This window comes from Eucyclogobius newberryi, unplaced genomic scaffold (genome assembly GCF_026437365.1).
Source record: "Eucyclogobius newberryi isolate DKJ021-1_F unplaced genomic scaffold, fEucNew1.0.hap1 SCAF_2, whole genome shotgun sequence".
Classification (NCBI taxonomy): domain Eukaryota; kingdom Metazoa; phylum Chordata; class Actinopteri; order Gobiiformes; family Gobiidae; genus Eucyclogobius; species Eucyclogobius newberryi.
The window spans coordinates 42,963,924-42,978,662 of NW_027315834.1; the positions used below are offsets into that span (position 1 = coordinate 42,963,924).

Here is a 14,739-nt window from a genome sequence, read left to right on the forward strand (position 1 = left end):
TACCGCCAGGCTTTATTCCTTAGACTGTTGTTGTTGCTGTTGTTATTGTTTTATGGCAGTCGACAGCCGAGTGTCGCATCACCGCCAGACTTTATTCCCCAGACTTTGTCGTAGTCCTAAAAGTTGTTCTTCCAGTGATTTGACCTCCAGTGCTTTGACAAAGCCCAAGAGGTCATGAGATGCCTTTGTCATTGTATCCTATAGAAGTTCTTCCTCCCCTCAGACTTTGTCGTAGTCCTTAAAAATTCTTATTCCATTGCTTTGGAAGTACAAAGCCCATGCAGCGTGTTCAGAGCCTTTTCCATTCGAAAGATGTATGTTGTCGGTCGTTATGGCAACGGTCATAATGTCTCATCATTCTGGAACCCCACGTATACGCAACAAAAAGCTCCGCACAATGTGGATTTTGTTGTTGTTGTTGTTGTTGTTGTTTTATGGCGGTTGGCATCCAAGTGTTGCATTACCGCCAGACTTTATTGTTGTTGTTGTTGTTGTTGTTGTTTTATGGCGGTTGGCATCCAAGTGTTGCATTACCGCCAGACTTTATTCCTCAGACTCTGTCGTAGTCCGTAAAAGTACTCCTTCCATTGCTTTGGTGTTACAAAGCCCATGAGGTCATGATATGTCTTTGTGACTAGAATAGTTGTTGTTGTTTCAGACAACAACCGGCTTTATTCCAGGGAGACTCTTCTTCATCTTCCTCTCCTTCTTTGACGTTCGGTGCTTCCACCGTACAGCTTTATTCTTTAGGCTTCATTCTATAGGCTTTAATATTTCCACTGATGTCGCTGCTTGGTAGCCGTGCGTCTACGAGACTGGGCGAGGACAGGAGACCACCCCCACCCCCATCTCGTCACTCTGATCACTCTGACTCCCCAAAAGCAGACCCCCATCACTCCGACTCCCATTTAGCGCCTTTAGCCTGTTTTCTATATCTGCCCAATCAGATATAGAAAACGTAGAGACACTTTGACAAATGTCAAAGTGTCTCTACGTTGTTTAGGCTGACGTCACGGTCTCCTCGGCAACCGTTGACAGCTGTTATGGTTCAAGCCCTGAAGCAGCAGTTTAATCCAGTCAGGATCTGTCTCATATTAACAGTACGTTTTAATTACCTTGCTGTAATGTGTAGAAAAGTGTTCTTAACCGCACACTTCGACACAACACTTAGGCTGAATGATACTTAAACAACTGCCACTTAACAGTAACAGGAGACTGCCTCATTTTGTTGTGTAATATGATAATAAATAGAGTATGATACCACATTTAGTAGCCTACTGTAACCAGTTTGTTAAGTAGCCCAGTTGGCTATGTTCATGTCAATAATAAGACTGAAGCACGGCTTATCTTGGTCTGGAGTTTAAGTGTAACGAGTTAAATCAGATTAAGAGCCTAAATCCTACGTGATTTCTCTAGTGCCTGGCTAATATTTCAGATGTCTCTGAATCACTTTCAGACCCTGATCCTAATGCTAATTTAGCTTGAAAATAAAACATTCTTGTTGGAAATTGTGAGAGGGAAATCCCTAAATTGTGTTCTCATCCCAAAAAGGGCTTATTATCCATTTGACTGAATCATTCTCCAGAACAAGAGGTGAACTTACTGTTACTAGATTTGGATAAATCTGGAAAGATAACTTTGCTAAACCAATTTACACCTGAAAATATCACTCACATAATGCCCACACATGTAAAGTAAAACATTAAAGACTCATTAAAGTCTCATTACTGGAAATGATGTGTCTCTTCTTTTACCCGGGCTTCAACATAAAAAGTGTTGTCATCAGATTTAGGTGAAAGGTTTGGGGCATTGGAGGCCAAAGGAGAATCCGCCCGTACTGGAACAATTATTTTGAAAATGCAGACGTGCTGGTACAATCTGTTTGTGTGCAGACAGAATTATTGTTTTATTTTGCCATAAGCTAGTACTTAGAAATGAGCTCATATTGTTTCAGTTTGCAGATATACGTCATTGACAGCTTAGACAGGAAACAACTTGGGGAGAGCAGTTTGGTGAGACATTAGAATTGGGCTACTGTCGTTTTGTCGTGACAAATGAATGATTCCACTGTTGTGCTGTTCTCCCAGCTTCTGTCTGAGCTGTTGGAGGAGGATAAACTTGCTGCAGTGCCACTGTTAATCTTCGCTAACAAGCAGGACTTGATGACAGCCTCCTCAGCGGCCGAGCTGGCAGAGGGTCTTCATCTCCACACGATTCGTAATCGCATGTGGCAGATCCAGGCCTGCTCAGCATTAATAGCTGAAGGACTCCAGGTACAATATCTACATTGTGCACATAACTCTGATACAACATATAATAAGACAATGACTGATATAAACAAAGCATAGATTATGTGAGGATGAAATGTGCTGGTGTAGACTGTTATGACCACACTGCCCCACTGAGACATGCATAATCATAAAGAATTCCTGCTGTCACCATCAAACTGCTAAACTCTGCATTATCTGTGTAGAGTCCATGTGTTACATTCAGTTTATTCATCTCACTTATAAAATTGTACATCACAATCACAGTAAAAATAAAATAAAGTGATCTTTTTATCAACTAAACTAAAATGCATTATGGCTAAACTTAAAAACACTCAACAAATGTACATTAATATAATATATATACTGAAGCACAGACAGCACAGAGGCCCTGATCATGGCAGCACAGGAGCAGGCCCTGAACACCAGATCAATAGAGGCCCAGATCTACCACACCAGATTAGACCCAAGGTGTAGGCTGTGCAAAGGGGGCCCTGAGACCATCCCACACATAACTGCAGGGTGCAAGATGCTGGCAGGGACAGCATACATGGAGCGTCATAACATACAGAAACATCTGTGCAGAGTACGGGCTGGAGACCCCAAGGACAAGGTGGGAAACACCTCCAAAGGTGGTGGAGAACGACCAAGCCAAGGTCCTCTGGGACTTCCAGATACAGGCCGAATGGTAATGGCAAAACATTCCAAACATTGCGGTGGTGGAAAGCCGTAGAGGAAATCCGTTTTGGTTGACGTGGCAATACCAAGTGATGGCAACATTGGTTAAAACATAAACTGGAGAAATACCAAGAGCTCAGAGAGGAGCTGGAGAAGGCGTGGAAGTTGGAGCCCGTGGTCATAGGTGGCTACAGCAGATCCCAGGAAAAACATCAGACGTCTCATTTCAGAAAAGTGCATTGCGAGGAACAGCAAAGATACAACAAAGCTCCCAGCAAAGAAATAAAAAAATCTATATTTGTTTTGTATTTGTTTTAATTCGTTGTTTTGTATTGTATTGACATTGTGATGTTTCCTAAAAGGAATACAATTTTAGTTGGTGCAAAAAAAAAAATGTAATTCTTTGTCCGTACTCTAAATATATGTATAGATTTGAATAGAAATGGTAAGGCTGTCTGCTGATTCTGTTCTGTTTTGGGTCCATAAGCGTTTCCTCTGACCACCGCTAGAGGTCACCCTTGCGTCGCATGCGGCCAAACGGCAATAATGGCTCAGGATTTCTTTAATTGACGACACAATCAGGTTTGAATATTTGCTTATTTGTTGTTTTAGCCTAATCTATTGCGAGTTTTAAAGTTCAACTTACATGTAACACGTCTTGGAACACGCCTTGACAAAATCACGATGAAAAGAATTGGCAGACACATCTTTGTTTTGTCTCAAACTGACAAAAGTTATTCCGTCATCTTCAAGGAGCCATAACGACCACCTACATCTAATTCAGTCTTTCTCTCACACTCAAAACAACTCCACATAATCGCAACAATGATCCAATTTCTAAACACCTCACCTTGTTCGCCACACATTTTCCACAAGGCAATTGCAATTTCTCCCTTTTTCCCCCCCCCGGTTTATCTCCCGTGATACAAACTGCACTAATCTTAACAGACCAACTGCTCCACTGTGATCCTTTGGGGCATTTACATACAAACCCTTTCCAGGCCTAATAGCTCTCCAATACAATTTGCATTTATATAGCCCACTTCATACCAACATGATTTGGCGCCTTTGCCCGTGATAAAAAATAAACTACCTCTTTTGGCCTTGAGTTACTGCGTGGTGATACTTCTGCTGTTTCACTGGCAATGTAAGGTTGGCTGATTTTAATATGTCAGAGCTGCTTGACTTCACGATGCGCGCCGAAACAAGCGCAAAGGACCCCCAAATGGACTTTTTAATAATTGGTGCGCGCGGTGTATTTGAATATTGTCGACGCAGCGTTGTTGCGGCGTTGACCTGGGACAGAGAGCCCCGCGCGCGCGCACAAGGTTCATCTGCAGCGCGTCTTTAAGAGAGAAACAAGCATCACTTTGGACGCACTTGCTCCCAGGTGCAGTCGTACATCCCACACACTTTTACGAGGGGTCCGTGGAGCGTACATCAAAAGGCAAAAACTAATGAAAAAGGAAATGAAAACTTACCAAGCGAGACAGAGAATAAAATACCCCCCTATTTCTTTCAATTTGCGCCGCTTAATCATTAACGTCTAATTCGTGGAGTAATCGCCCAACCTGTAACAAGACAAATCTCACTCCGGCACGCACAGTATATATGTATATGTATATGTATATGTATATGTATATGTATATGTATATGTATATGTATATGTATATGTATATGTATATGTATATGTATATGTCTGTAATCCGTCAATTCTGTTGCATTAATTCACAGTGGACCAAACGTTACCTGTGGTTTCTGCGAGTTTGAGAGCCACTTCGAGGTCATAAATCAGGAGCCTTTCCCAGTGACTAAACCCAGCTGCAGTGGCAAAAGCTTCATTAGACTTTTGTACTTACACAAACATCGTAAACGCGCTCCTCGGTGTGGATGTGGGCAGCGTTCCTCTAAACACTGATTTACTTGGAGTGGCACAGATTCAAAAGATTAAAAGCCCAAAAATAAATAAAAACACGTCTGTTGCTGTGGCTGTGATGCTTCATGCCAACACTCAGATGCTGCTGAATTAAAGCGTTCTGGTTAAATCGTGTAAAATATAGCTCAAGATTGAGATTCAGACTTTTCGAAAGGAGAATGATCATCTTTAGTGTGTTTAATCCACAGCCAAGCCTCACTCTGTAAAATAATATTTGTATATGTGTATGTGTGTATGTTTGTGTGTGTTTTATGTATGTATGTGTGTATGTATGTTTGTATATTTGTATGTGTGTTTGTATATTTGTATATTTGTATGTTTGTTTGTATGTGTGTTTGTATATTTATATATTTGTATGTGTTTGTTTGTTTGTTTGTTTGTTTGTTTGTATGCATGTGTGCTTGTATGTTTGTGTGTGTTTGTATGTTTGTATTTTTGTATGTTTGTGTGTGTGTGTTTGTATGTTTGTATATTTGTATGTTTGTAAGTGTGTTTGTTTGTTTGTATATTTGTATGTCTATAAGATAAGATAAGATAATCCTTTAATATCCACACAAGGGGAAATTTCTTTGTTGCACTGCAGCAGAACAAGAGGAAAGGACAGATTATAGGAAGTTTCAAAAAACACTCTTAATAGAACTCTCCTATGAACAAAAACAAAAAATTCTTATTAACAAAAACTCCTCACCTGTCTTAATAGGGAATGGAGGGGGGAAATAAAATTAAATAGATAAATAAAAATATGAAGATAAAAATAAGATAATAATAATAAAATAATGATAATAGAATAACATAAAATAAAGTAAAAATAGCTAGCACAAGACTAGGTAATACTATTAGCAGGTAAGTAAACAGAATAAAAACAAAATAGAACACTCTTTTTTACAGGTATTGCACATGGTTACATCAGTATTGCACATGTTCAGGGCTAGCAGTTATATGTGTGTTTGTATATTTGTATGTTTGTATGTGTGTTTGTATATTTGTATGTTTGTATATTTATATGTGTGTTTGTATATTTGTATGTTTGTATGTGTGTTTGTATATTTGTATGTTTATATGTGTGTTTGTATATTTGTATGTTTATATATTTATATGTGTGTTTGTATATTTGTATGTTTGTATGTGTGTTTGTATATTTGTATGTTTATATGTGTGTTTGTATATTTGTATGTTTATATGTGTGTTTGTATATTTGTATGTGTGTTTGTATGTTTATATGTGTGTTTGTATATTTGTATGTGTGTTTGTATGTTTGTTTGTATAGTTGTATGTTTATATGTGTGGTTTGTATATTTGTATGTTTATATGTGTGTTTGTATATTTGTATGTTTGTATGTGTGTTTGTATATTTGTATGTTTATATGTGTGTTTGTATATTTGTATGTTTGTATGCATGTGTGCTTGTATGTTTGTGTGTGCTTGTATGTTTGTATGTCTGTTTATCTATTTATTTGTTTGTTTGTTTGTTTGTTTGTTTGTTGTAATGTTCAGGAATTTCGTATTGAAATCCCTACGCTGGACAAAATTTAGATCATGTCGTGAGTGTTCTTTTGAAGATATGCAACATTTGAATATCTAGTATATAATTTATATATATAAATACAATTATAAATATATATATATATTATATTTTGTGAATAATGCAACAAAAGAGCAATTTCAATTAATAAAACAAGAGTATTAAATTAGATTTCTGCACTTTTAAAGAATAATTTTGCAGACATTTCACATGTTTTCTGATAATTAAACTTCAGCTAATACTATTAAAGACATAATATCGTGTTACTATTGTTATCAGGAAACCTAATATATATATAATAGTTTTTAATAAGGCATAATAAAGTGTAATCAAATCATCTTGTGCGTAACTTAAGTATCTATCATATCTCTATATCTATTAGCTCTTGGACTTAGAAAGAAATGTTAATGTGGCAAAATATAGCAAAAGATCTCTACAAATATTTGATCCTCATGATAAAGCTGATGTTTACAATTGCACATAAGGTGATTCTAATCATGGAAATGATTTGAGACGTGTCAGGATCAGAGTCAGAGTCATCGTTGTGTGATACAAACAGTAAACTTACACATTCCTCTCTTTGATGTGGAGCTGCCTCTGTGGGGCTCTCACTTCTGCACTCCTGCTCTGCTCTAATTAAACTGCCGAGTCATAAACAGTGTGGGACGGGCTCTATAAAGATGATCGGGAGGCTCTGTCAGCGGGGGACAGGAGTTCACACCTCGCAGTGGGTCAGGCACGAAGCGGGTCACCAGGGGTCAGTCTGCCTCCCACGGCACCAAGAAGGAAGGGAACCATGGCTTTTGGGGTGAACCAAGATATTATATGCAAAACCAAAGGAAGTTCCAGATCATTTATATTGTCACTATTTGCGCATCATTATAGAGCTCGGGATGTGTGGTCACACGTCACAGCCTGATGTTAAACCAATGGAGATCGTCAGATACTAAAACTAAACTTTGCATTCAAACGACAGACACTATAGAGTGATGAATGTATTCACCTGAAGTGACTGAGCCGTTCATCAGATCTTCTGTTTACTTTTTTACATAGTTTTGGCTGATGTATCGTTACGGACGCAACAAACATGGCGGATTTCCATGGTAACGGGTTGTTGTTAGCGATCCATCCTGAGCTTTATTATGTCAACAAAAAAATGTATGTTCAATAATGTAAACATCAGGTGTGGTTTGGTCCTGGTTTGAGCCCAGTTTAGTCCAAATGTGGACTTGGTTTGGTTCTGTTCTACTGCGGGTCTAGTCCAGCTGTAGCAGGTTTAATCGTGGTTTAATCCATGTTTCCATGACGATCTGCAAGATTAATCACAATTAAATCGAAATTTGAATGGATGCAATTAGCAAATCGCAAGGGCTGCTGTTTTATTTGTAAGTACAGTACTATAATGTCGGTTCTTCTGCACACACTTTACTGTTCATACTGAGCTTTTCTGACACATTTTGAATGTGTTTTTTAAACTAAAAATGGCAGATAAACTAACTAGCAAGTACTTGACTAACTAAAATGTCAACTTTGAACAGATTCCTATTATTCAAACATAAATTGCAAATATAATCTCAATCGCAATGCCTGACAGAAAAATCCCAATTCCACCATTTTCCTAAATTGTTCAGCCCTGTGTGAAGGCACCCGTTGTCAACCAGCAGAACGAGCAACAATACTCCAAATAATTATCAGGTGACATTTGTTTCTGAGATCAAAACTATTACTGTCAGTAAATCATATGCAAGTTGGTTTATATTCCTTTCCTTTTCTTAAACCTTTCTTAAGCCACCTTTTAACTCATATTATATTTTGTATCTATCTTTACGTGGTGTAAGCTTTCAGCTGGACGTCCCACCTGATCCTATTTATCTGGGCTGTGGACCGGTGTAAACAAGCGTTCTACTTCATCCCTGCTAAATATTCTCTAACCCAAGATTAAAGGTGACATTTAAAATCAATGCAATTGAAAACCAATCATGTCCAATAGACACATTAATAGCATGAGTAAACCATGAATGTTGAATCAATATGAGCAGTCGTGTGTCAGTCTCCACGAGCAGGAGGTCAGGGGTCGTACTCTTGACCCCTCCGTGACCTCTGACTCCAAACTGCACCGAGGAGGAAACACTTTCTGTCGTCTGAAACGCTCCCACACATTGACTGATTACACTTATCGTTTGGCGGATCTGGTCCACTTATTTTTGTCTTGTCTCCTCTCCCCCCGCTCCCTCCTGTCGCTCCCCACTGCTCATAATTTGACTTTTTATCACTAGTCGCTGCAAGAGGCAGTCGGAGCCATCCGTCATTACAGGCCCATGCTGACAGCTCCTCACACATGCATGGATTTTTACATTTGACTCAATCCAGGGGCTTACTTTACTGTAACTGATTCAATATTCCTCAAATGAGCCGGCCAATCTATATACACGCCACAGTGGATGGGATGATCTATAGCACGGCCTTAATAGATTTCCCAGGCTTCAGAGGCGAGCCACTTTAGGGGGAAAAGGGTATAATCTGTGCAATAAAAACATAATTATTCATTTGACAAGCTGGATAATTTATGTAGCTCAAATACTATTAGCTTTTAGCCAGGATTTGCATGTCAGCCTTTGTGCAGTCTGTTGTAAATAACATAAATAACAATGGAGTGGAAGTTATAAAAGTTGATATGTAATTTGCAATACCATAACATTTGGTTAAAGAGTAGGAGATGATGGTGATATTTTTCATGTAAATAAACATGTCATTCTGCACAATTATCCACACTATTTAGGCCAGAACTTGAAGGCAGAGGAAAATGTGTTGTTCCGGATTTTATTCTGTTTATATCTGCCTTTTTTTACGGGCAGAGATTTGCGAGCCCCAGAACGAGCAGAGGAGTGGGCTGAAAGAGAGAGGAGAGCGAAGCCGAGCATTCTCAATTTCCTTCTAAAAAGAAAATTCATTTGCAGTTGCTAATGTAATGTCATCGTTGTGTTTACTGAGCGTGGATGATGTATAGGGGATGTTGCATTGAGTGAGACTGCTTAATGATGCATAGAATTAAGTCTGTGGCTTTCAGCTGAGCTCCCCTCGTTTTCGCACACACCCTCCTCCGAGTCCATACCTCCGTTCCTTCCCACCCCTTTACCTCTCTCTCTCCCTCTCTCTAATCTATCCTTCTCCCTCCGTCTTTCTCCAGTGCAGGCTGTCGTGGACTGTTGGCCACACGGTGCTCTGTGCTCCGCTGCCGAACTCCATCAATCACTGCGAGGGGAAGAGAGTGCAGATATGGGGGGAGGTGATAAAAAACAATAAAAATGTACGATATGGTTGGCAAAAAGAAAGGGGGAAAAAAAGAGAGGAGGGGATGGAAACACATCACACGCGGACAAGGCGAAGAAGTGGCTTTTGTAATCCTGAAAGAGAAACTTAGCAAAGAACAAGGTCTTATATTTAATGATCCGCTTTGCACAGCGCCAGTCCAAATACCTGCAGCACAGTGTGAATATACATGTTATTTCTGGCTCTAATCGAGCTGGTGATGGAGCCAGGGATGAGCCCGGTAATGATGATGTGATTTTAGTGCCAGTGCTAACAGTTATTACCTGACTGCGAGTGGGAGGAGCTGGCTGAGGCACGCAAATGGAGATTATTTTTAGGAAAGCAAACATGCATCTATCAGCCTCACTCTTTTAAGCTTTTTTACTGTTCATATTTTAAGAACCATCTGGTTGTATGAATAAGCAAATAATGGCATGTTTGTGTTTGCGTCACAAGAATTCAATGGGAAGACTTTAAGTTTCCCCACAAATAAACACCTTTTTCATATGTTCGGCATGAATTCATATTTTCTAATAGTTTTGAATATAAATGTGCTACAAGAAATGGCAATATTTGTATTAAGAGGACAATGTAAAGTGGTTTATTTAGCTTTATTATCTGGGCCTCAGGTATGGCTTATGTGGAATATTTATGTGAAATTGTTATCTTAAATCACAGCAATTAAGTGTCCATTCAAACATTCATTTTAAACTGACTATTTAACTGTTTTCACATGTTTAACGCATTTGTATTGTAATTTTGATACATTTTAATGCACTTGGATACAAATTGTGCCGTACAAATAAATGTTCCTTGCTTGCTACTGCACAGTTGGTGATTTTTTTCGCATATATTGTTAACTATTTTCTCACCAACACAACCAACCAATCCAAAGTGATATGAAGAGTCGTCATTGTTTACTTAGTGACAGCAGCGTCAGAGAGTCCTGAGTCTTTTAGAGCACAAGGACACATATTTGAGCTGTCTCCACGAGTTTTGTTTGCGTGTTGATTTTACACTTTACTCTTCTCCTCGTCTCACTCTCGGAGGTTCTGTTGTGATCCAGCTGTCCAGGCCATTCATCATTCGCCCGCCACTCTTCCCCGCACAGAATTATTATTTCTTTGATGTGTTACTAGTTGAAAACAAATCCATTTTTCTGGCCATCAATTTATCATTTGGAATGGGGAGTCACACTTGAGTTGTAGGGGCAGCCGCATTTCCCCAGTGTGTGTGTGTGTGTGTGTGTGTGTGTGTGTGTGTGTGTGTGTGTGTGGATGTGTGTGGATGTGTGCGCGCGCGAGTGTGTGCGAGTGTGAGTGTGTGTGTGTGTGTGTGTGTGTCAGAGCAATACACTGTACAGTTTACTGCAGCCTAAAGTACAATTAGAAACATGCAGCATATGAAAAGTACTTATTGTGTGTATAAATCTGTATCGGTTTATTTCTCTAATTAAATACCCTTAATATTAATATAGACTCAATATACGTGTAAATGCCAAGTTGTTATTTCTTATATCAGGCCTATATCAGTTGTAATTTGGGCATTGTTTCAGTTACACATTTGTACATTTTGAATACATTTTTCTCATTCTGTTACAAATATTGAAGAATTTACACTGTTTCTTTTTTATACATATTTTCAACAAATCCGTGTTTAATTGTCCAAGATTAAGCGTTTTACTTTACCAAGCATAAACATCCGTGCAGTCAGCCACAGAATCCCGAATGCTGAAAAAGGTGTGTAGTTGATAAGATAGTGTGTGGTCAAAGCTGAAGGTGGAGCTGAATGGACAGGTCAGAGGTAAACAGAAGCAGCAGAAGAGTTCAAAGCAAAGGGATGTGTTTGAGACGTACACACAGAGGAGGAGAGAGGGCTTTCCTCTGCTGCGCTCACCCTCCTTCACCTAACGTCTGTGATAATTCATCACTCCTCCTAGCTTGGCTGACAAACTATTTGCAGGAAAATGAGTTTTTCCGCCACGGATTTGTCCTCTGGGAATAGAAAGGAGAGCGGCTGTGTTTTTATTCCTTTGCACACACACACGCACACACAAGCGCCACACACTTGAGAGCAGCGTTTGTCGCCACGCACACTCCCACACACGCAGGTTGAGGTCTCGGGTATTTACTGGGGGGAGGAAGGGGGGCTGGTTAAGATAAATGAGGTAAATTAATAGAGTCACTGAGGGAAAAGATCTGCTTCCACACCAGCAGATCCTCGACTGACACACAAGAGATGAGCACATACACCCATGTCCCAATCTCCCTTTCACCTGCCGCCCCTGCCGCGCTCCCCTCTCCGCGCGGTCCTCCTGATCCCTCGTTTGCCCTCCCACACATGACAAATGTAACACCCAAACAAACAGCGATCAGGCCCATGCTGCATAATGTCAGCTTAGATCAACACTGTGACAACGGGAAATATCAATGCCGCGGCAAGAGTATTACAGGCGGTGTGTGATGAAGAGGGGCATCATCAGCCCCCGGGCCCGGGTCACTGGCTTCCCAATCTCACTCTCACCCTCATCAACCAAGATATTGACAATGTGCTTGACGGAGAATTACACCACAGTAAAGGCCTAATTACACTGCTATTACCCACAGCTATCCATAATCGTCAAACCATCAGCGGCTTCCTCTCCTTCTAACGCCTGCTGGCATTACACTTTTAATATTTCTCTCCTGTTTATTGTCTGTTTGACAGCAGAGACAGTATGTTCAAATGAGCAGCACTTCATTACATGTACTATCAGTGTGTGCGGCTACATTCAGTCATGTTCTGCTTGTCAAACCAAATTAAAACTTTACATTTTGAAATCATTTTTAAGCAAACGCTGTGTCAATTAGAGGCTTTTTTGCTCGCCTGGAACGTCATGAAGTGCCCTGGCATTCACAAGTCTGCTATTTCCTGAATTAACATCGAGTCTGAAAGAAAAATACATCACAGCTTTATGATCAATCACGAAGTTTATCATTTTTTCTAAAGCTGTCATGGCAAAATAATTGTTAAATTCAAGACAATTCATAGTTTATTTTTATAAAACGGTATTTGGACCAATCATTCAGCTTAAAATAGTAGTCCTGGTCCATAAGCCAATATTTGAAATGAGTCCAAAGTTTAAAAAATACATAATATGTTGATGTACAGATCAGACAAACCAGACTATATACATTTCTTTGGCAAACATGTTTATAAAGCAAATAAGATTATAGGAGTGGGCACAAAAGGTCCAGAGGAAAGAACCTCCCGCTCATCTTTGATTCAGCCTGTGTTTCAGAAAAACAGACCTTCTCTATTTGTTCGCAATGTGTTTGATCCATTCTTATTGTCAGTGTCCCGACATCAGAGGACCTTTGGCTTCAGATCCCGGACAAAACACTACAACAACCACTGACCGTCTGAGTGATGAATGTCTCCGTGGCGACACGGCGTGAGTGACAGGCATGAAGACAAGGTTGACCAGTCTCTCTGATCCTCAAAGTGTCCTGCAATTATAGTGTGTGTTAGCGGGGGAGTTTGTGACCTGTATCGCCGAACTCAATTCAATCGAGGAAATCACTTATTCTTTCAACTTTATGATGATCGTGGTCTGGGAGAAAGAAAGATATGTTGTGGAGGATGTGAAGAAACAAACCGAAACAACAATTCTGATGGAAAAATGTATCACGGTATTTTGTAACACCATGTCGAAGTGCACATTAGTCACAGAGATATTTAATAAACTGTTAAAAAGCTCATCACTGTCATGTCACGTGTTCTTTCAACACTTTAATACGATCGGATGTAAAACTGCAACAATGGAGACGATGGATGGATACCTGTGGAATGTACTTGAGGCTGCAGCAGAAAAAAGAGAAGGACTGGACTGAAATAACTTTGGACGTTTATAAAATGGAACTTTTGCAGTGAATTTGAAAATGGACAAGTTTGCAGGACATTGGTAAAAAAAAGAAAAAGGAAACAAAAGTATGCCAGACTGATTTTATACAGACTATACTCTTTTTGTGTTCGTCGCTCTCTGTGTCTTGTTCTGTTTGTTTTCCTTTTGTTTATGTTAAAACAAAAAAGAAAACGATTTTTGAAAAACTTTGTGGACAAACTCAAAACGATGGCGTGAATCCACAGAGTGACTTTTGAACGGCATGTGGGCTAAACTCAAGTAAACAGGGCTCACAGGCTTAAGCCCCTCTGTAGCTAATGGCCATTACTGCCTGTATGCCTTTGTACAGCCCACAATAGCAACCACGCTGGGATTTTGTGCAGCACTTGCCGGCAACAGTTATTACCTTCCCCAAAAACTTAAGGGAGGGCAGTCGAGGAGAGAACAAGAAGATTTGGGGTTCCAGGGGGGGGGGCAGCAGCAGGAGGGACGGGGGTGCGGGGTCAGAGGGCAACACCAAAGCGGAAATGGGACGCAACCCTGAGACAATGGACAAGGCCGGTCCGAGACACACACACAGGGCCGAGGGGAGGGCGGATAGTGCACAAAACACAGGAAGATGAGGCGAGAAGAAAAAGATGTGTGGCGTGTAGAATGGAGGGGTCCAAAGCAGATGGTGGAGGGGAAAGCCAAAGAGCAACGGTGACTGTATGGGACAGAGGCACAGCACCCGAACATGACGTCTCATATGGAGACAACAAGACTCAGGCTGGGAGCGGTCAATGGACAAGTTTTCAGGACAGATGGATCAGATTAAGGGACAACAGTTACTGTGTGGCTTATCCATACATTTTCTCCAAACATCTTTGATTTGTTACATTTGCTGAACACGTTTGGAAAGAAATCGGATTGTGATTTTTCTGAGAAGCATCGCGAATATGATTTGATTTGTGATTTATGTGTTGATAGGAATCTGTTCAGCATTCACATTTGGGAGAAGACAGAAATCTAAATTAGCCTTTTTTTGCATAATAAGATTTTAGCTGAATAACTGCAATCCTTGCAATTTGCTAATTGAAATTGCAATTTCAAATTATTACAAAATATCTTGAAAGCAATTAAAATAAATTTGGCATAAAATGAT

General features: G+C 40.0%; 1 pseudogene; it reads left to right on the top strand.

Annotated features, from left to right (window-relative positions):
- Positions 1-1,043: 1,043 nt before the first annotated feature.
- On the top strand, positions 1,044-13,149 carry LOC140367173 (ADP-ribosylation factor-like protein 3; annotated as a pseudogene).
- The last annotated feature ends 1,590 nt before the right edge of the window (positions 13,150-14,739 follow it).